General features: G+C 36.0%; 1 protein-coding gene and 1 long non-coding RNA gene across 3 annotated transcripts in view; both read left to right on the forward strand.

Moving 5' to 3' along the window:
- Positions 1 to 23,450, forward strand: part of LOC138402270 (uncharacterized) — a 229,087-nt gene that overhangs the window by 129,318 nt on the left and 76,319 nt on the right. The gene's annotated exons all lie outside the window — the stretch shown is intronic.
- Positions 1 to 23,450, forward strand: part of LOC117981942 (uncharacterized) — an 89,324-nt gene that overhangs the window by 21,003 nt on the left and 44,871 nt on the right. The window contains exon 2 of one of the 2 annotated variants that reach the window (XM_069498313.1): positions 20,738 to 20,764. The exons of the other annotated variant lie outside the window; for it this stretch is intronic. The gene's annotated coding sequence lies outside the window, so the exon portion shown is untranslated. The remainder of the gene's footprint in view (positions 1 to 20,737; positions 20,765 to 23,450) is intronic. 2 annotated transcript variants of the gene reach the window in all.

Genomic DNA, 23,450 nt, shown 5'->3' on the forward strand with positions numbered 1-23,450 from the left:
TGAACCCCGTTTGACCTGTGAGGTATTTGAGAAAACAGCTGACGTCAGTGAAAAGGAAAGTCTGAAAAGACACATGACAAATCAACATGATTGCTCATAGATCATGCAAATGGAGCAGCGCTTGTGCTATTATCTAGACACATCACGATCGTTTGACGTGGCTCTCACGTCGACTGCCGAGCGACTCTCGTGACTCAGAGCGAGCCTGCGCCGTGTCATCAACGCCGTACCGTATTACGGTTACTGCATCACACGCATATCGGACCGTATTAATATTCCCAAACAATAAATTAGCTTCGCGTGGCTTTGCTCCAGCTCTTTAGGTGTATATATCTCGGATATGATAAAATATGGTAGGTATATTTCTAAAATCTCATAATTTGAAAGAGGCACTAATTTTGTAAAGCATCGTCATTATCAACAATATTTGCATATGTACCTAGGTTTTTCCGAAGTCGCGCCAAATCATGCGTTCCGCCGTGATTTGTAAGTCAAGCTAAAATATTCGCTCAGGACTGATTTTTCAACCGTCAATAAAATTAAACTTTAACTAACTGATAAATATGACTTTTAGGTTTTTCAAAACAAAAACTGTAAAAATGGCAAATTTCCTCAGGTAAATATTGTTTTGGGTGTTTGTAATATCGACCCTTTATTGTAATATATTAAGCTGACCCTGGTTAAATTATAGGTACAAGAAACATATTAATATGATAAATAATAAAATAACAGACTAACTAATTGTTATCATGTGTTTAAAAAACGATACATTTTAAGTCATTCATTTGAAAGAATTTAGTGAACAAACGAAAGTCATGCACCCTACATACTCATTCAAATTCAAGCAATTAAATCGCAGGCTGAAATTATAATCGTTTATTTATCAAAGTCAAAGTAGATGTGTTTGTAATTTTGTACATTTCATTTTTTGTAGACGGCAATTTAGCGCGGGCTGATTTGCGCACACTTTCATCGCTGCCCGTCGCTTGTCAATGCATCATCATTACTAATTGACCGTTTGACCTCAACTTATAATTTGTTTTCTTCGTGTATTGTGACTCCGATAATGTATAAAACATTATTTACACCTGTTCCCTTCCATTCAATTTGAATAAGCTTAGATTGATTAGCTTATATATTCAATTCGGTACGTCAAGCAAATTAATAAACGTTAATATCTTACAATATTTTATTTAAGAAAAATATAATTGATCTAATAGTTGCAAATGTTTTCGCTATGGTTGTCTTGCTTTGGTGCAAACTATAATAATAATAATAATTGTGAAATTGAAATATTTATCAGAACGCATATAATCGATTGCAAATATTTTAATTGTTGTCTAGAGCAAAAGTAGCGTCGCCTATATTACATATTATTTAATTTCTTTAGAGAGAGCTCGAATATCTGGGCCATGTTATGCGCAACCCAAAATACGATCTACTGCAGCTTATAATACAGGGCAAGATAAAAGGCAGACGTAGACCTGGCCGTAGACGAATATCCTGGCTTAAGAACCTTCGCCAGTGGTTTAACATAAGTACAAGATCACTGTTTAGGGCAGCAGTAAACAAGATCCAGTTAGCCTTAATGATTGCCAACCTCCGGTAGGAGATGGCACTTGAAGAAGAAGAATTTAATTTCTTTAGGCTGAGGAAATTGACTTTTAATTAATTAATAAATATCTGAATCTAATCTGTGCCCTCTGACTGTGATGGGTATCACAAGTGTGAAGGAAGAAAAGAACTTTCAATGCTGTTTATTAAAATGCCCATGGGTCAGCTACACGTTGCGTTGGGTTGACCGGTAAAGCTTTAAGCAAAAAGTAACCGGTAAAGCTTTTTGCATAGTGCTGAAAATAAGCCTTTCAGACAGGTGATGCTGCTTACCTATTTAGCAAATATTTCAATTTGTGTAGCATTTTTATTTCTCAAATTTATTTGCAATACTCATTAAAATCACATTTTTTTAATGTTTACAAAAAAAAACAGAAAATTCTTAAAATTGCGGTTGAATGCGTTCGACTCGACTAGCAGTGAGGTAGGACCTTAGTTGCGAGGTGGTCAGGACTCAAGAGTGAAGAATCTCCTGACAATGCGTGCCGTCTCAAGAAGTATTGCCTTCTGTAGACAAGACAGTTATTTATTACTAGCTTATGCTCACGACTTCGTCCGCGTTGACGACATAAATTTCAAACCCCTATTTCACCCTCTTAGGGATTGAATTTTCAAAAATCCTTTATTAGTGGATGCCTACGTCATAATAGCTATCTGCATTCTGCATGCCAAACAGCCCAACCCGTCTAGTAGTTAGGGCTGTGCATTGATAGATCAGTCAGTCAGTCACCTTTTCTTTTTATATATTTAGATATTAAGAAGGTACTATTTTCTTGTTATTAAGAGTCTAATATAATAAGTAGGTATCTTGTACTACGTAGCTTGTAAATTGTTTATGAATGAAGACGTGTCTCGTAATCAGTATTTAGGTAAGTGCTCATAAATAAATAATATCCAAAAAGAAGTTTCAAGTATTCATGCAGATGCGGATCTTTGGAAGTAATAAATTACTTCTAAAGCTATAATTAAGTGAAGATTCTCACTAAAATAAATTAGTTTTTTAACGTTGTAAAATCAAAGTTTGAGGTGGCCGTGACGCTTCAGGCGGTTTATGAAGCTTTGGGTCAGTGGCCAATGGCCATAGCGACGCGCAAAACTACTTTCATCCACACCGCTCACGACTTGTATTATCGGTGCATCATTCCATTAGCCCCACCCGTAATCCTAACCACCATCTATACAAATTTTGCCCTAGTGGTAATATAGGTACATTTCAAATAAAAATATGCTTTGAACTTATTTTAAAAGTTGTATGAGAGCTTTCGTATGAATTTATTATCGACTGGACTCATCATCATCATCATCGTCAACCGATAGACGTTCACTGCAGCACATACATAGGTCTTTTGTAGGGACTTACACAGGGTTCTAAGTATGGGGAACCCCCAAAAATTTATTGTTTTTTTTTTTCTATTATTGTGTGAAAATCTTAATGCGGTTCACAGAATACATCTACTTACCAAGTTTCAACAGCATAAGTTCTTATAGTTTCGGAAAAAAGTGGCTGTGACATACGGACGGACAGACGGACAGACTGATAGACATGACGAATCCATAAGGGTTCCGTTTTTTGCCATTTGGCTACGGAACCCTAAAAATCATTGGAAGCCTTTTAAATAGCTACGTAATGATAATAATATTATCACTTATTAACAGTTTAAACGGCTTTATACCTAGGTATTATCATAAACGGAGACACATGCAAACATGTCTCAGTAATATGGACCCCGGAACTAAAACCGATATTATGATCATGCTAAACGCTAAAGAAGGCTATAAAGTTTATGAGATTAACTTCAATGCAGTAAAATTATTATTAAAGTAATATAACTAATTGTTACCTAAGACCTTAGAGCTTTTAACGACAACGAGTAAGATTAGCAATATAGTTTACTTGTATATAATGTTATTTTGAGTAAGTATGTTGATATTAAGTAGGTCTGCAACTCGTAAACGAGATTATACCTCTAAGTTGCAATTTGAAGGCTGACCACACACTGACTTTTTCCACCAAATTTTCCTTCAATTATTACACTTAATAAACACAACCTGATCCAGTGTAAACTGCACTCGGGCTTTAAGAATACTTTTATATCACTTGTTTATGTCCTGTGGTATGAATTTTCAATCGTCATTGGTCAAATAGCCTTTATGTTGGAAATTGCAATTTAAGCTAATTCGTCGAAAGAAAAAATAGACCTTGCAATTATACAATTTTTCACATTCCTAAGTACTTCTCAGTTTTCGAGTTTTATAGGTATCATTTTTGTTATGTTAGCGTAATGGCACTATATCTCGTACTTCCTTTTGAAATCAATTCGGGATGTTATTATGAAACTATTGTAGCGTAACTAAATAACATAAAATCTACATTATTAGTTATTACTAATACTGTACTAAGCTCCAATAGGTACCATTTATCTATAATTCTAAATTAATCATAAAATTTGAGGATATTGCGCATTTAACGATCACAACATTTCTGTTTAATACAAGAGAGATCTTTGACGGGATTTCTCATAGGTTTATAACTACGGTGAGACATATTTTATGACTTCAGCAGTGTCTACTTGGTATAAATATGTTTTGTAATAGACAACAGCTTATGGATTACTGAAGTATCGGGCATCATCTTGTAAAGGTCAGCTTTCTCGCTGCACGTTACATGTTTCCTGGTGATGAGCCTATTTATAAGCAACTAGCTGATACCCGCGACTTCGTCCGCGTGGAATTAGGTTTTTAAAAATCCCATGGGAATTCTTTGGTTTTCCGGTATAAAAAGTAGCCTATGTCACTCTCCAGGTCTTTATCTATACCCATGCAAAAAATCACGTCAATTCGTTGCATCGTTGCGACGTGATTGAAGGACAAACCAACAAACCAATAAACCAACAAACAAACGCACTTTCGCATTTATAATAAGGGTACTGATTTATAAATAGGTTTAGTCCGCGACAGTAACAGGTCGTGATGGCAATCGGGGTATGTGGCGAAGGGACGCCCCGCACACCCGCAAGTCACTCGTACTCGCCCGCACCGGGTTAGCGCGTGAACTGTGCAGGTGTGCGGGGCGTTTTCTCTCCGATTGGCATCTTTCTGTCGCGTAATATACCTACTATATTTTTAAGGGAAGTATGGCGTTGTGATGAGTGACAACGCTTTTATATCAATCGACTGCGATTGTCAATGTTGACCCAAGTCGCTAACTAGATGGGTGACCGACTTCGAAGATCAGAATTCGGTCACCCATCCAGTTACCGTTTCCTTATGCCCCGGAAAATTAAGCCGTCGCTTGGTCCCGATTATAATATTAATATCACTAACGTCTGATAATAACTGTAAAAATTAAATCTCGTTCTCTCAGTTGAGTTATACCTATGCGAAAGGATCTGGGAATCCATCGCTTTTATTATTTAAAGCAAGATATTTCAAAAAAAAAAAATTTTTAGTAATCGGCACACTTTACCGCCTGTATAATGGCTATACCTACTGGCTTCCCATAGCACAGGTAAGTAATCCTAGTTTGGAGGTCACGAATTTAGCTAGGCACTGTTTTTTTGTTTATTCTTAACATTTCATGTACCTATAATATTTGCACAGCCATGTCTTTTGTCTATATATAAAAATGAATCGCTGAATGTGTTGCTGATCGCAAATCTCGAGAACAGCTGAACCGATTTTGCTAATTCTTTTCTTACAATATTCCTTGAAGTACGCGGATGGTTCCGCACGGATGGAAAAAGAATCGACTGTTAGGTGGTACGAAGTTCGTCGGAGCAGCTAGTTTATTATAAAAACAGTGTATAGTCCGCGACAGGTTGAGATGGCAATTTGGGGCATGAGGCGGGAGGACCCGCGCTTGCCCGCACCGGGTTAGCGCGGGGGCTGTGCGGCTGTGCGGAGAGTTCTCTCCCCGATTGTCATTTCAACCTTTCGCGTACTTGTGCTTGAATTTTATACTTTTTTAGTAAAAAAATGGTGGTAGGTAGGTACTTATAAGCCGCAAACCCCGCGGGAAATGCCTGACGTCCTAAATACAGGTAATTAATAGTAGAGTCAGACCCATCCATCCACGCAAATGACTAAATTATTACTTTGTAAGTTCTTTTGGTAGTGTAATTTATGCCTGTTGGTTTGGTAAACTTTTTTGCACTTTGTGAAATATTATTACTTATATTAAAATGATAATGTTGCCGGATATTACTTGGGAATTGGGATGTACTGTTTAAGAGAATATTCAAGCCGCTGCCGCAAGAGTCAAGAAAAAACAGGCCATGATTTTCCAAATAGAAACTAAATGTGTCATTAGTGTATTCGTTAATTAAATAACAAGATGGCAGACAGCGTCTGTCTGTCTGTCGGTACCTAATTAATAGCTGGCATTTGTAGGCTCAGTAATAAGCCGGCGCGTGGAGGTCGACGTTGCGTTGCGTACAACAACATTACCTGACATTACCTTAAATTACAACGCGACGACGCTAAAAGAAAAAGTGTACCGATTGAACGTTGTAAGAGCTAGACGTAAATCAAATTAAAGATGCCCGATAAAGTGGATAATAATTAGTGGAAGATGTGAAAGCGTTGGGAGAAAAATTCGTGAGAGTTTGTGTTAGTGTGATTGCGAGTAGGTACCTATTTACTACATCTGGCGAGGGATATCCGGTTGCGGTTTGCGCTCAAACCTCCGCTTCTAAAAATTTAGGTATAATGCGTCCAAACTAAGAATAGGAAGGACTTTCCGCCAGTAACTTCTTATCTGGAAATAAATTGTGATTAAATATAATTATTGTGGTATGTATGATTTTCAATAGATTTTGTACTAACAAACTACGACGTCATAATATGGCAGAATATTCGTCTTATTCTTAGTTTGTACGCATAATGTTCTGTTCACATCTGTATTTTGGTTTATTCTACTCCCTTTACAACCCCTCTGCCAACTGGACTGCGAAGGGTCAGTTGTAGAGATCTCTTATAGAGATAAGTGCTTTCCTATCTATACTTTTTCTCTTTATTGTTACAACTTTCTGGTACAAAATAAATAAATAAATGATTTAAGCGATAATTTAAAAATTATTATGTACTGATTGAGCGAGATCAACTTTCAACTGTTCGGGTTTTATTTTAATACTAGCTTATGCTCGCGACTTCGTCCGCGTGGACTACACAAATTTCAAACCCCTATTTCACCCCCTTAGGGGTTGAATTTTCAAAAATCCTTTCTTAGCGGATGCCTACGTCATAATAGCTATCTGCATGCCAAATTTCAGCCCGATCCGTCCAGTAGTTTAAGCTGTGCGTTGATAGATCAGTCAGTCAGTCAGTCAGTCATTCAGTTAGTCAGTCAGTCAGTCACCTTTTCCTTTTATATATTTAGATATTTATTTTAGACTCATTCTTTTTAGCAAATTGTAGTGCATGAAGCCATAGATTCCCTAAAATTCCGTAAAAGTGAAATAATAAATTTGTTACCGATAATGATTATACCTAGGTACGATCGCTCTTAGAACATCGATAGAAGATTGCTGTGAGCAATAAGGCCGCCTTTGCATACAATAATTTTTTTAGTTTAAGTTTCTGTAATAGTTATGTAATATTTTTTGTGTGCAATAAAGTATTTCTATCTATCTATCTATCTATCGATCTACTCGTATAAAATAGCAAACAGGTATGCAGTTAAAACAGTAGGTATTTAGTATTTACATACTATTAAAATAGTAGCTAGAGTTATAAATTAAAGTAAGTACATAACTATATTTTTACAAACAAGTAGCAATACAGTTACCTTCTACCTACTCGTAGCTCGGTTACTACAACGCTTACATTTGCTCTATGATTACACGTATTAATTGCCGCATTGGCCATTTAGTTGGAATGTGGTGTTATAAACTGCCTCAAGATATGAGTTATGATGCCAAAGAGCAAACCAGAGTTAATATTGCTCGCATGTCGCTCGAAATCAGGAAGTATCTCTCAGGTATAATATTATTTAGGTATCCAATATACAATTTGTGCATGTAATTAGCTTTATGGGTAATCAATTAATAGTAGCTTTAGTAATGTTTAAAGATGATTATCTAACTTTCCGCGAAAATATTGAAACTTAATTTGACGTTTTGCATACAACCGCTGGACTTTTGCTATTTGTTGTGCTCATAATTGAAAGGCTTAAATATAATAAATAATTCTGTTAGAAAGGTCGTTCACATAATATTATTTCACATACAAAGATATCGCATTCACAACCTTTTAAGTGCCTACTATGTGAGAAAATGTAGCTAAAGATTTAGTTGATTTTGAAGATCAAGAAGTATGTAAATATCTTCTTACCTATCAAAACGTTAATTATAGCCATTTTCTCTTTTAAAACAATTGAAAAAAAATCTGTGGCGACAATTTGCAAATGTAAACATTTTAAGATTATAAATATTACCTAATGAGTAATGAGTAACTGTACCTACGTCTATACAATAAAGTAAATATTAAGTACTTGATTTATTTTAACAAACGTTTATTACGTGTCCTCGTTGTACTGTGACGATAAAATACAGACAGATTTTTTATTTTATTGTGTTCTGTCTTTCTAAATAAAATAAGTAGGTACATAATGTACATTTTACAAGTTAGGAAAAATTCTTACAAAGTATCAGAAATAAATTGGTTAACATGATTCCTAAACAGATAGAGACAAGCGAATGTGTGTAGTCAACTCTTAAATGAATTTATGAACTTATTTCTCAGCAAAAAGCCGTCTTATCGAGCAGCCAAATGCGTCCACTGTTTTCATTATAGAAGTAATTATTGATTTAACTATCTTACACTGAAACCATGGTTGGTAATGTTGGTATTTAATATTAGATATTCGCGAAAAATTTGTTAAATCGATTCGCTTATAAAAACTGGAAAACACGCCATGCCTAGAATTCTTCGCCGGTAAACCAGGTAAACGAGTTATCTTAAAATCGTTATAAAATGTATATCAAAATAGTTTTTGCGTATAATAGGAATCTAAATGAATAATTCTATATAATTAAAGTCACAGTAGTACCGAGAAATACTATGTAATGACAGGTACCGGTAGCGATTATGCAACGAGCCGGACCCAGGACAATGTTAATAATATTTACCGCACGAGCTCCGTGACCAGATCTAGTTCTTATTCCACTTGATGCTAGTCGTATCGTTGTCGCTTTAAATTTATATCAAAGCAACCTTTGTCATCGTGAAATTTATCGTTATATCTTTTAATAACTTTTAACGCAATTCTCGGGGATCAGTTAACTTAGATATTTGGGTAAGTTGGTAGGTACGTACCTTTATGATAATATCGTTATACGGCTGAAATATCATAATTCATAATAATCAATCCTATCGGTAAACTGTGGATAGTAAAGATGGTATTTATCAAAAATTGTGTGGACTTTTATAAAAATTAACAATGTCACAAAGTTACTTATTCGCCGATTATGGATTATAACCAGCTGTAGATTTTATTAGTAGGTATAGCTATTTCGTTGACAACCTCCCTAGCGCAGTGGTAAGCACTGTGGTCTTATTAATGGGAGGTCCTAGGTGATTCCTGGCAGGGGTTTGGAATTTTATATTTCTAAATTTCTGGTCTGGTCTGATAGGAGACTTCGGCCGTGGCTAGTTACCACCCTACCGGCAAAGCCGTGCTGCCAGGCGATTTAACACGATACGATGCCGTGTAGAAACCAAAGGGGCATGGGTTTAATAAAAACTGCCATACCCCTTCCAGATCAGCCCGTTTCATCTTAGACTGTATCATCACTTACCACCAGATGAGAATATAGTCAGGACTAACTTGTATGTGAATTAAAAAAAACCACTAAAGTACTCTACGACAATTATCATTATTTTCACTCTATGTAACTATTATGCGATGCTATATCTTAATTAACCTGATAAATAAAAAACGGATCTAAATAAAAGAAAAATACTATCATCATACATCATTCACGTCTTGACTCGTGTTGTGCCGTGTGCATCAACAAAAAATGTGCAACGACAACGATTTAAAATCAAAGGTGCAGAGTTTCACTTCTATTGAAATAGCTTGTCTAGACTACCTACTTATAAAAAAGGTTGGTACTTTCAGTTTGACAAACACTTATTTCTGCTTAAAATCTTTTTTAGAAGTAAGTAACTAAGTTTGCGTAGAGCATATGACGTGAGCACTCGAATATATGTAAGTGCGAAGGAGATGACTTTTGATTTCGTGACGAGTGAATCGATTTATAACTTGGGTCGGTGGAGTGGAGCTTAAAATGCTTAAGGCGAGTCACCGAGGCGGGCAGCGCGGCTTTGAAGTAAACCGCTTGGCAACGTTCAAATTCTGTGTTTCAAACGTTAAATTTGAATTTAATAAATTATAGAAGTCCTGTTGAAAACCAAAATTTAGCAGGTTCTCTGTAGTACTTAAAGACAAATATTTCCATTTAAAAATTATTTGCCAAATCAGAAATTTTAGTATTAAGTAATTCGTTTTAGACTTTTATTTCGGCTTATTTCAAGATTTTATTTGATCGAGTGAAGTACTTCCTATTGTGTATTAAAGTAGCACATTCTTTAGACAATGTCTTTAGGTATATTGTATATTTTTAACAAGGCCATTATTTAATAGTAAATACCTAAAACATTTGATCTAGCAAACCAGTTTTTTCCGCTTAGCCTCGGTGACTCGCCTTAAATGCCGCCGGCCCTTGTAAGTTATGCGGTGTCTGATTAAATATTTTAAATATCTATAAAATGGTAAGTACACTTTAGTAACATATACTAACCAAAGACAACGGACTTTATCTTTCTTTTTAAATTATTATTCTGAGACATCTATGCCCCTAACACTGTAGGTTTTCGTTTGCTGTAGGCTTTATAAAAGACTGGATGATGCCCGCGACCTCCATCCGCGTAGATTTGGGTTATTTTAATCCTGTGGGAACTCTTTAATTTTCCGGGATATAAAGTAGCCTACGTCCTTCCCCGGGATATAAGCTAACTCTGCACAAAATTTCATCAAAATCTGTTGAATGGGTGGGCCGTGAAAAGCTAGCAGACAGACAGACACACTTTCGCATTTACAATATTAGTATGGATATTATGGATTTAATAATAGTTATATTAAAATTAACTCATATACTTATAAAAAGAAAAAGATTGGAGAGATCGTCATTAGCGATAAGTAAGACATTCTTTGCATGATGTGAATCTCTGCTCCCGTCTTTCATTTTTATTATTTTTTCTGTGTGCCATTTTATTTGTGTGCAATAAAGATTTTAAAATAAAGTAAATAAAAAATAAGTAGATACATAAACAACCTACAACAAAAAAATATATAAGTCAGCGATGGGTATTGTGCCCAAGACACTAGCACTATGGCCTCGTTGGGCTAGGTACGTAATAATCGCCAGTTCTAGGGTCACCTAACGCGTGGATCAATTTCTAAGATACGACATTTAAGTATATTACATAATATATTTGATATTATTAGTTTACATGTCTGATTATGTCTAGTCATTAAGTTCGAACATATTTTTAACACACATCTAACAGTATGATTTCCTGTCCAAGCGCACAAACTTAGTAAAATAGCAATATCAGACTCAATTCATACATGATAAATTCGTACACTTTCAGTTCTCAAAGCGGTCTAAATCAAAATCATTTTTTATTGATTCATTTGAATCTCCTGCATTTGTATTATGTACATAAATAAAGAATTCTCATTGAGTGCAGCCAATTAGCATTACCTCTACCTACGTGCATGAATCATCCCATAATGAGACATCACATCGCAAGCAGCAGTGTATGTCGTAGCTAACTGCGTTGAGACGTCATTTAATTCAGAAATCGCAAGTGTGCTCTTTGATGCAAGCGTTCTTTCAGGTCAAAGTAGGTAAGTAGGTAGGTACCCACTAAAATTGAGATATTTTGATTTGAGATAATGTCATATATAAACGTCTGCGGTGCGTATATTATAAATTATAATTTATAGCCTACATCACTCGGGAATAATGTAGCGATCAGTGTAAGAATTTTCAGAATCGGATTGTTAGTTCCGAGAAACCCTCTACATAGAAACTAACTTTTACCTGCTACAGACGATATCTTTAGATTATATTATAAAGTATATTTATGTGGTCAGCAACCACCTGGGTTTTTATCTCCAATTTAGTTTCTCATTCATTACTTGCTTGAATTTTCCAGGACAAAAACTATACGTGTCTGTAAAATTCCACCTAAATCAAAGTTTCTAAACGAGCTAAGCTATGAAGCGAAACTTTATTGATGAATGGGAAAGTGAAATTAATAAATAAAAAGTAAGTTGAGTGCATCGTTTTACCACATGGTGGACATGACAACTCGATCTAACTGCTGCATTTATCGCCTTTGAGATTTGCCGCAATATGTAATATGTATACATCATAAATAAAGAAGTGTTATTTATTACCTACTATTTACCTTTAATAATATGTTACGTCCTTTGAAACTGCTTAGTGTGGATTTCGCACATATCGTTAACAGTCGTAATATACCTATTTGGCTATTTACATACAAGTTATAGGCTGTGAAAAAGGCATCCTCGTTTTACTTTATTAAAGAATAGAAAAACCAAAAGTAGTTGGTAGGAAAACTCAGTTTCAAGGGAAATAGTAATAAAAAGATTTTTTATTCAAATATACTTTTACAAGTGCTTTTGAATCGTCTAACGTGTCTTCCATTAGTTAGGAATGCCCTTCCTAGAAAGAATCAGCAAGAAACTAGGCAATTGCTCTTTACAAATATACAACTTATAATGATATTAGCTTACGTTCGCAACTTCGTCCCGTGGACTACATAATTTCAAACACCTATTTTATCCCCTTAGGGATTGAATTTTCAAAAATACTTTCTTAGCGGATGTATACGTCATACTATCTACATGCCAAATTTCAACCCGATCCGTCCAGTAGTTTGAGCTATACGTTAATAGATCAATCAGTCAGTCAGTCAGCTTTTCCTTTCATATATATGCAGATTAGCATACATTTGTTTGTACTTAAATAACTTTAAATTAATATTTATCAGGCAGGTGGTTTTAGATAAATCATTTTTAGTTTACGAGCACTACGCAGTAGGGTCATGAGTCACTTTCTAATATTCAATTGCACTTTTTATATCCAAATTAGAACAGCTCCTATCATTTGAATCGGTGAGAAGTCATTTGTAGATGCTGATGTTATCTTTATTCGGACCATCGAGTAGATTCGCATCATTTTCTTTCATTCAATTTGAAATTGTATGTTACGTAAGCCATAGTTGGACTTAGAAAAAAGTTTACTCTTCTCAAGCTTATATTATTATTCTAAGATGTAACATAATGATGAATTATTACAATGCAAAATACTATCACGTCATATTTTTACATTCAAATGGAAGTCCACTACTGAACATTAACTTCTTAATCTATAGGTAATTACCTATGAAAAAACCGGCCAAGTGCGAGTCAGACTCGCGCACCGAGAGTTCCGTACTACAGTTGTATTTTTACGACATTTAGCACGATAAATCAAAAACTACTACGCATATAAATAAATAAAAATCTGTTTTAGAATGTACAGGTAAAGGCCTTTCATATAATACCCCACCTAGTATAGTTATCATACTTTGAAAATTGAAAATACTAATTATTTGTTCATGAACACATTACATTTTAATTTTTGATGATGAAAAATCAAGATGTAACCACACTTTTTTTTTATAAAGAATAATTAGCCATGTTAAATGACTAATATTCCCCTTTCCTCTCCAACTAAGCGTCAAACTTGTGCTAGGTGTAGGCACGACAATAGTGCAACGGGCGGGGTTTGAACCATCGACCTTTCGGTTTTCAGTCCACTCCTTTACCGGTTGAGCTATTGAGGCCTTAGCAGCTAAATTCACGGTTTATTGTAAGGTTAAGCTCTTATTTGTAGGGTTTTAATATATCGCAGACCTCCATTAAGAAAGTATTTTTAGAAATACCATCACAGTGAAACCAGGGCAGGTTAGCTAGTAATCCATATTATTAATCTATCATGATCAACCCATCACCGGCTCACTACAGAGCACAGGTGACCTCGCAGAGTGAGAAGGGTTTTGGCCATAGTCTACCACGCTGGACATGTGCGGATTGGTAGACTTCACACACCTTTGAGAACATTATTCAAAACTCTCGGGCATGCAGGTTTCCTCACGATGTTTTCCTTCACCGTTATATTCTAATCTATACTAGTATTATAGTATAAATGCAAAAGAGGTTGTCTGTCGGTCTGCTAGATTTTCACGACCCATCTGTTTGTTGTGACGTGGTACAGAGATAGAGATTGTATCCCAAGGACGGATATAGGCTACTTTTGGTCCCAGAAAATCAAAGAGTTCCCACGGATTTTTTAAAAAACTAAACCCATACGGGATGAAGTTGCGGGAATGTTCAGAAATATTATTGGCTGTTATTTGCATTATTTACTACTTGATTCTGCCCGTGACTTCATCCGCGTGGATATAGGCTTATGAAAATCCCGTGGGAACTCTTTGATTTTACGGGATAAAAAGTGTCCTTCCCCGGGATGCAAGCTGTACCACATTTCGTCAAAACGGTTGCATGGATGGGCCGTGAAAGGCTAGCAGACAGACAGACATACTTTCGGATTTATATTATAAGTATGTCACCGTTCTATACTTTAATTAAAATTAAAAAAAAACAATCAGTGTTGGTATGGTAAGAGCACAAAAGAACAACGACCCTTACTTTACCTTACACGAACAATTGAAACAAATAGTTGATCACCTTATTGTAGGTCATGTGAATGGTAAGTAGGAAACTATGGAGTATCATTGATTGAAATTAAATTAATGAATTGTGAAATTAAGTAAATGAATTGATTTAAAATTCAAATAAGACTACCATCGTCAATTAATTCGGAAAGCTTGCCGGCTTTTCTCAGTAGAATCTCTATCTGAGAAAAGCCGACAAGAATGCAGTTGTGATTTTTTTTCAAAAAAAAGTACTCTATATAACATACAAATATGTTCAATTATTTATTAAGATATACTTACAACTCGCAGTCTTCAGTCGCACTGACGAGTCGCAGGGAGCCGCTGGATTCAGGCGGCGCAAGACCGTGGCGTGTGGAAGTCCCTACAAGAGACCTATCTATCGGTTGATGATGATGATGATGACTTACAAATACATAATCAATACCTTGTATATTGGGCTGCTGAATGCAAAGCCGACCGTTTCCACGCAACCTTGTCATTCGTCAATTGTGGCTTTAATCATACCAATTTACAGCCTACTATAAAATTACCAATAAAAACTTATTTTCTCAAATTTAATTGAGGTGGATACATTTCAGTTGGAAATCATTTTTATGGACCATTGCGCTGTATTGCTCTCGTAAGTCGGTAAATCATAAAATTTATTCAGACATTAAACGCTAGAAAGGACTCGCGAGGTGAAAGGCAGCGACGCTTTTTGATTTTGGTTAATTTTGCGTGTTAAGTAATTGACGTGTAGTGCTCTGAAAATATCAGTCGAGCTGTCACTACCCTCAGTAGGTACTTGTAAATGAAAGCCATTGTGATTTGTGTCTGATTGTGTCGAAATTGTTAAATGAAACTTTTGTACTTTAATGTTTTGTAATTTTAAAGTATTACGATTTCCGAACGGTTTGCGATGATAATCTTTAGAATTTAACATTCATGTAAAATAATGATTTCCATTTAGCCAGTCGGCGGCAGCGGTGGAATGTCGTGCATGGTGTTATTTACATAGCAAATGCGCGTGCGGATCTCGTGACTCGCAACGATGATTATAGAGCTGCTTTTATCGTGCCGATAATGCGATGCCGGAGCTGCGTAATGTTCAGACAATGCCTCATTTTCAGTGAAAACATAGGTAGACATTAGCGAGGAAAAGAAATAACCTAACGCTCTAACATTAGAGGTGTTTGCATTTTACGATAGTGCGTCCAGAGAAATTATCGACGTGTGCACAGTGCACCATTGAGCTTGCGCATAAGATCGGTAATTACCTAGAGCGGCAAAGCATTATAGTAACATGTCCATAATCGAAAGCACGCAGTCGTGAGGCTGCGCGTGTAGTAGTCTGAGGCTATTGCGGTCGGTTTCTCTTCACACTTGTATCTCAACATCGCGTCGCGGAGGCGTTTCGTGCACCTTTTTTGGAATAACTCGAGCAAATTTCGACGGAAACTTTTATTTCGCTCCGCGCGAGTTGCACTCTTAAATCGGATTTTTATTTTAATGAGCCAGTTTCACGGCTCCGTCTCGCTCGCACCCGCTGCTGCACTGAATAAATAAATGAGTCGTTCTACTTTCTATGAGATCGTTTCTTTGGGCGGCTCGATGAGGCTCGCAGCCTGTGACGCAGGCTTTGTTCGGCTGTCGCTCGCTATCGTGCTTCCAGACCGCGTGCTCTTTGCCAACATTGTTCTTTTACTCTCTATATAACAATTCGCTTTATGTTTCTATCTAGATATGCTTTAGTCACGATTTTGTAGTAAGAAATACCACCTTCTAAAGGTTCTTATACACTGCATTCACAGTAGTCGAGACAATAAAATACAATACACAAATATCAAATACAACTAATTATTTATCAAAGCATAACTTTTCCTACTTCTTTAGTAGTGGGAGGGCGGGCGTTGCATATCGCATGCTGCACGTTGTACCATACGGATTTGCCTATTTTGATGGATCATAGCAAAAAGCTTGTACAGTAGTTATTTGTACAGCATGTAGAATGCGTATTACCTGCAACTATCCATAGATACAGGAAAAATAAGTAATAGGTACGCGCCACCGCCACGTTCAAAGTTAACTTGAGACCCAAGCCACAGTTCACAACAGTTAGGGAACTAGTAACAAAATGTCGAGGCATCAAATTCACGTCACCCATAGCCTAACAGACATATCTTCTATTCAGGATCAAACCCGCAGTCTTTCACTCTCACTCTGCCCGAGCTCAATACGCCCTCTCTAATCCATACTAATCTTATAAATGCGAAAGTGTGTCTGTCTGTATGTCTGGCTATCGCTAACTTTTCGCGACCTAACAATTTAACCGATTTTGATAAAATTTAGTACAGAATTAGCTTATATCCCAGAGGGACAAAGGCTACTTTTTATCCCGGAAATCAAAGAGTTCCCACAGGATTTGAAAAAACCTTAATCTACGCAGTCGAAGTCGCGGGCATCGTCTAGTTGGAACTGGCGATCAAAATGGTGTAATTACGCTCCTGATTGTATTATAATAATTACTTTGTTTTCTTTAATCCAAACTTTTTGGCCCTCTGAATACAAATCTGAACTCAATTCCAAGCAAAACGAACTAAAACTGTAGGTAAGTACTGAGTCCAAAGTTCATGATTTCGATCTCTGAATACCAATTTGAACTCATTTCCAAGCAAAACGGCCTAAAACTGCGTTAAAACTGAGTCCAAAGTCAAATGATTTATTCAAAATAGGTAATAAATTATACTCTTTTCGATGGTCAGTTGTTGGATTTCTTCTCAAAGTTTCGGTAGCTTTCATTCAGATTTTTACTGCTCGTGTAAAATTTTATTTCACGAGAATTTTGAACTTTCTTATTGAATGCCTACCTACAGCCTACATCATAACACGGACAAATTTAAGCTCTGCGTTGATAGATTAGTCAGTTGAGTCTGGACAATTTTTTTTAATAATTTGCATGGATTAATAGTCTACAGAATACGTAAGCTCACCGGTGAGAAGCTGGGGTGAATTAACTAGTTTATCGTAAATATAATATTGGTTACCGGACATGGAACCGACTTATTATTAGTGCAATGCACTTGTATGCGTCACGAGAGTGACACGAAGGACACGCTTTGTCTGGATCAGGTGGCCCCGCGGCGGCTGCTGTGGAGGGGCGCGGGGCGGGCGGGGGCGCGCAGTGCGCGCGGGGCGCCGCGCCGGCGAGCCTCGAGGCCGCTTCCTGCCGCAGGACTGGTTCTGCGGTTTGCACCACTTCGCTTTGCACCAGTTTCCATCAAGTGCGCGAACAGCCTTCTTAACATTTAGATATTTACTCAACACACACATTGACAACTTAAAACGTGTTCTAGCGTAATTTACATTATATATTTAGTAACTAACTAAGTACACTTAATTTGGGGTGTTATTCTAAGACTTAATTCAACAGCAAACTTTGAATTACATCGAAAATCAGTCAATCATATTTCCGCTTGATCCCGCTATGAAAGGCATATTATTGTGTAGTATATGATTTATAATAGCAACCTATCAACAGTTTTCTCAAAATTGCTAAACAACTTTAATAACCTCATGCGGTGGTGGAAGGGCTGGCTCATTTTTGCACAACGGATCAGCCTGAAAAAGGTGGGGGGAGCGAATGGATAAGGAAGGCGGAGGACCGTGTTTGGTGGCGCGCTCTTGGAAAGGCCTATGTCCAGCAGTGGACGCAAACAGGCTGATGGATTGGATTGGATTGGATCAGCCTGGCTGTCCAGCGCGGAAATGCAGCCAGTATTCTTGGCACCATTCGACGCGGGCATGCTTTGTATAGTAATTAGATAAGCCTAGCTTTAAGTTTCATTGTAATATTTTCACATTGAATAACAACTTTGATAAATGAGGTGGCCTTGGTCTTATTTTCGTTCCACGTGTAAATGGTTTTTAATAATTAAATTAGGCTACTGATATAACCTATATAAGTAGTATAGTAGGTTTTTTCTCTTTGCATATTACTTATACTGAAATATAATGAAAATATAGATGATTCTTCCGTAGATGTACTATTTTTTTAAGAACAATAATTGTCGAGCTTGTAGTCTTTGAACTTTTTTTTAGATATGTAACCTACCAAGTAGGCCTGTAGGTGCAAAAAGTTCACTAAGTAAGTCCTATCACCTATTAGTAGTACTTAGGTGATTTTTAAAACCAATTAGCAAGTATTCCTGCTATTCTTATTTCCCTATGATAATTGTCTAATGTATGCATCAACTGCAATGCTGCATCAACTACTATTTGTAGTCATTATCCGTGAACTAACGTCGCGTCGTGACGATTACCTCCATGTATGAAAGCGATCATTAATTGCTTCTTGCTACGACATTACCTATACTGGGAACGATTTTTAATTGCCCTATCGATTTTTTTTTTGTATTATCGATTTTTTTCTCAAACCTTTTTATTATTTCGTCTCAAGACCAAGTTTTATAGGTATATTGGTACATCAATTTGCCTGAGGGATCTGATGAATAGTTTCAGATATGGAGGACGGAACTCCTCAACGGATAACGGCAATTCAGTGTAATCTCTATATTTAAAAATGAATCGCTGAATGTGTTGCTAAGCGCAAATCTCGAGAACAGCTGAACCGATTTCGCTACTTCTTTTTTTATAATAACGAGGAGGACGCCTCGCACACCCGCACGTCACCCCGCACTGGGTTAGTGCGGGGAATGTACGGATGTGTGGGTGTGCGGGGCGTCCCCAACCCGATTGCCATCTCGACCTTTCGGACACTAAATGTTTTCATTTATTCCGTATTAGTAACAGGGGTGCCTAGTACCTACCTACGATTTTGGAAAAAAAGTGATACCTAAATTTCTCAGTGCAATTCAATACCTACTGGTTTCATTATCTTTGAGAATATTTTCACGCGGAGGATTCATAAGTATTCCAATATAACATATTTATAATATTTTGTCAATGGAATAGGCAGGCCTCTCGTGCGAAACCGGGCGGGCCAACTAGTTAGGAATATTATTATTGGTAAAATTAACATCATATCGGAAATCAACCAAGAGAAATCGAGCTAATGTGATTATGTAAAGTAAAACAAACAAAAAGAAAAGTAGCCAGCCTGAGTGGTTGGTTGACGTATGAGTGATTGACACCACCCATGGATGATAGGCCACCCATGATTTCAGTTAAGGAAGGCGTCCACTAGAGACGGGTTGGGCTGTAATGGTGCGGGGAGCATTTTGTATGTTTGTACAGAACGCTGCAGAAAATCGACCGAAATATACCTATAGATAACCTTTAGATAAGTTTCGTAGAGCGTTGAATCAAAACGTCACATAGGTATAAGTGACAGAGACAACGCTCTACAAAGCCGAAATCTCATTCTAAAGGTCGATGTACAATATATTTTCTTGCCGGCTACTGTATGTATTATCTATCCTACAGCCGTGGCTCTAGTCGACGTAGTTGGATTTTTGCACTGCAATGCGTCCCGATCCGGCCCGCCTGGTAGACGCTATCTATCAACGTAGTATTTAGCGACGTAAATGTGTATGATTGTAAATTATACTTGACTGGCCGATGCCTACGACTTCGACCGGATGAATTTAGGTTTTTAAAAACTCCGTGGGAACTCTTTGACTTTCCGGGATAAAAATAATTAGCCTATGTCACTCTCTAGGTTTCCACTTTTTTCTTTACTCATGTAAATTCATCCAAATCACGTCGATCCGTTGTTGGTCCGTTGCGACGTGATTTGGACAAACCATCAAACAAACACACTTTCGCATATAGAATATGGGTAGTGATGGGAAGTGATATCTTTAAATGTCATTAAAAACATTTGTGTTTTTTAATGAATTTAATATATTTTAATGACATATTTTAATGACTTTTAAAGATATATTTTAAATGTCATATTAAAAAGATATTCATTTATATCCTCGTTTGTCTTTTTATCTGGGTACCTAAGACGTACGTAGACTTTTTTGTCTGGTGTTCTGTTAGCATGTTTGGTGTGAGCCCAAATAATTAGTTTCATAGTGCAGCTTTCTCTTACACATAATCTTTTCAAAGATTGAATGAGAAACACATCATTATCACTTTAACCGCAATGTCTATTACTTATGAAACTTTGTTAAATAAGCATTATTTGCTACATTGACTACCAAAACAACTTTTTGTGTCACCACTTGTTCCTAATACATACGTACTTTCATTTTAAAGAAAATATGTTACGAAATAGGTACCTAAGTAAAACTTTTAATATAAAGCAAGTTTACACGTATCAATATATTACTAGGAAAAAATTTAATGGTTTTATTTGTTTCAGATACGTGCGTGTTCAAGCAACTTTAAGGTAATTTCAAATTAGGTACCTACATGTAAAACATAATAATATATTTTATTCTACTATAATTTTTGATATAGTAACGCTTGTTACAAAAAATCCAAGTTATTATGGATTTGTTGCAGAAACTTATCATAATAATTCAATTATCACTTAACCATTTTATAAAAATGCTAAAGTATATTTGTTTGTCAGTTTATTCGTTTGTTGGTTTTTTCCTGCAATCACGTCACGTTAGACCCTTTATCCCGGGAAATTGAAGAGTTTCCAAGGGTTTTTTAAAAACCTAAATTCACGCGGATGACGTAGTGGGTATCGCCTAGTTGTTGTAATAATTAGTTATCTATTTATTTATATGCACTTTAAAAATGTAGTAGGTACGATACGAAACATACTAATCATCATAACTTTTCCGTAGTCAGGTAAACACAATTCTAGTTTTTGTTTTTAAATCATGTCTCATTAAGTATTCTTTTACAAGCAACTATGTAGTTCGACCGTGATTTAAATCATGAACATTTAGGAGCCAAGGGCATTTAGCGGTTTCCAGTCATCAACATTTTCTAAGAGGTGGAAAGGCTAGATCAAGTTTATGCTCACTACAAATTCGAGTTGGTAATAATACCCTAAGATAAAATAATCATATCAAGTTGTTATCCATTTTCGACAGTAAAGGTCGGATAAGGTAGAGTTTCATTTCCGTAAAATTTGAGCTATTTTTTATCTTTTATGATTTATTATAATAGACCGGCCCTCAATCCAATATTGTTTGCAAAATGTATCCTTTAGGCCACAAAATTAAAGTTAAATTTCAATGTTATACTGCCACGTTGGTTGGTTGGTATTTTACTAAAGATTCGTTGAAAAGTTTTGGAGATGGGGGACGCAACTCACCAACAAAATTTATTTACGCGTTACTAGTATAGTAGGTAGGTAATGGGGATTACGCACTGTTTTAACTGTTCGTCGTTAGAAGTTTATTTAATCCATATAAATATTAAGTATAGATTCGAAAGTGTATCTGTCTGTATGGCTGTCTGATAGATTTTCACGGCCCGTCCATTTAACCGATTTTAACGAAATTCAGTATAGACATAGCTTGCATACCGGGGATAAATAGGCTACTTTTTTCCCTGGAAAATTAACGGGTTCCTAGGGGATTAAATATTTTCACGTAATCAAAGTGGCGGACATGATCTATTTTGTATAAAGATGGCTTAGATCCTTAGGATATAGGCTACTTATATCCATACCGACAAAATCACGGGAATCATCTGGTGTTAAATAGATGCTTAGGACTTGTTCAATTTTTTCAATTTTTTTATATTACTCACTTATATTTTTTTAATACATAGGTATTTATTTTATTCATATACAAGTTAGCCCTTGACTGCAATCTCACCTGGTGGTAAGTGATTATGTAGTCTAAGATGGATGCGGGCTAGCTTGGAAGGGGTATGGCAGTTTTTCTTAAATCCATACCCCTTTGGTTTCTACACGGCATCGTATCGGTACGCTAAATCGCTTGGCGGCAATATTTATGCGAAAGTAATCATTTTGGTCGAAAAAATATCAAAATTATCTTATATCTTAATAAATCACAAGTAGAATTCAGCAAAAAACTGGTCAGCAGCACTTCCGTGTCATTATATGTATACGACTACACCCACTGAATAGGTTATGCACACACTAGAATAAATTATAACGAAATAATTACTCAGTCCAAATTATCAATTATTTATTAATCTTCATAGGCTTTTTAGCTACTTCTCCAGATTATAAAATTATTTGTCAATTCTTATTATTTTGACGAATAAGGATACCTAATATGTAATATTTCTCATTTCGATACATTACCAAAGGTATATTGCAGATATTAACATATAATAAATAATGTAGACTTGACTTAAAATAATATCGAACGTGCTATTTTGTTTTATACTTATTTTATCGTCTTTTAGTTCATAAGTCTTGGAATATTAAGTATATCTTTTAAATGAGACGCCCACGGTACACCGGGTAAGTTGTTGATTTTTTGTACATTTATGGCGCCAGCATTCCGCGTCTTTACCAAGAGGAGGTAAGGGGGTCGACACGTAAAGCCACACTGAAATGAGTAAATGTATTTGATTTTTATCGATTTGTCCCCATTTTGGCGAACAAATGTATAACAAAGTTGACGCGAAAACGGTTTTACAATGTTTATGATTCATTAAACATGATATTTGAATATTAATTCGATTTCTTCAGATTAATCAGATTAACTCATCATTGTAACTGACTCAACTTTGAGGTTTTAAGGTGTGAACGAATATTAATAAAATATCATAAGTTATAACAGAAATATTCAAATCAAATTCAGAATTTTAATTCATAACTAGTTCTCAGAAATTTTATTTATCGGAAACATTAATCACTTTTAGGCCTCGTGTAACTTTTATAAACAAACGTCTCATGGAAACTAATATAGAAGAGTCATTTGTATTCCTCGGTTTACCTAAATACCTACTCATTTATCTTAATCTATTAAAAAAAACCGGTCAAATTCGAGTCGGACTTACACATAAAGGTTTTCGTACCAACGTACAAAAAATAGCACTTTTTGTGATGTAATCACAGATACACGGCTTTCGGATTTTTCCCTTTCCTTGTGCTATAAGACATTGCTCCGTTCCAAATTTCATAATTCCACGGA

The sequence above is a fragment of the Maniola hyperantus genome, chromosome 4, assembly GCF_902806685.2.
Source record: "Maniola hyperantus chromosome 4, iAphHyp1.2, whole genome shotgun sequence".
Classification (NCBI taxonomy): domain Eukaryota; kingdom Metazoa; phylum Arthropoda; class Insecta; order Lepidoptera; family Nymphalidae; genus Maniola; species Maniola hyperantus.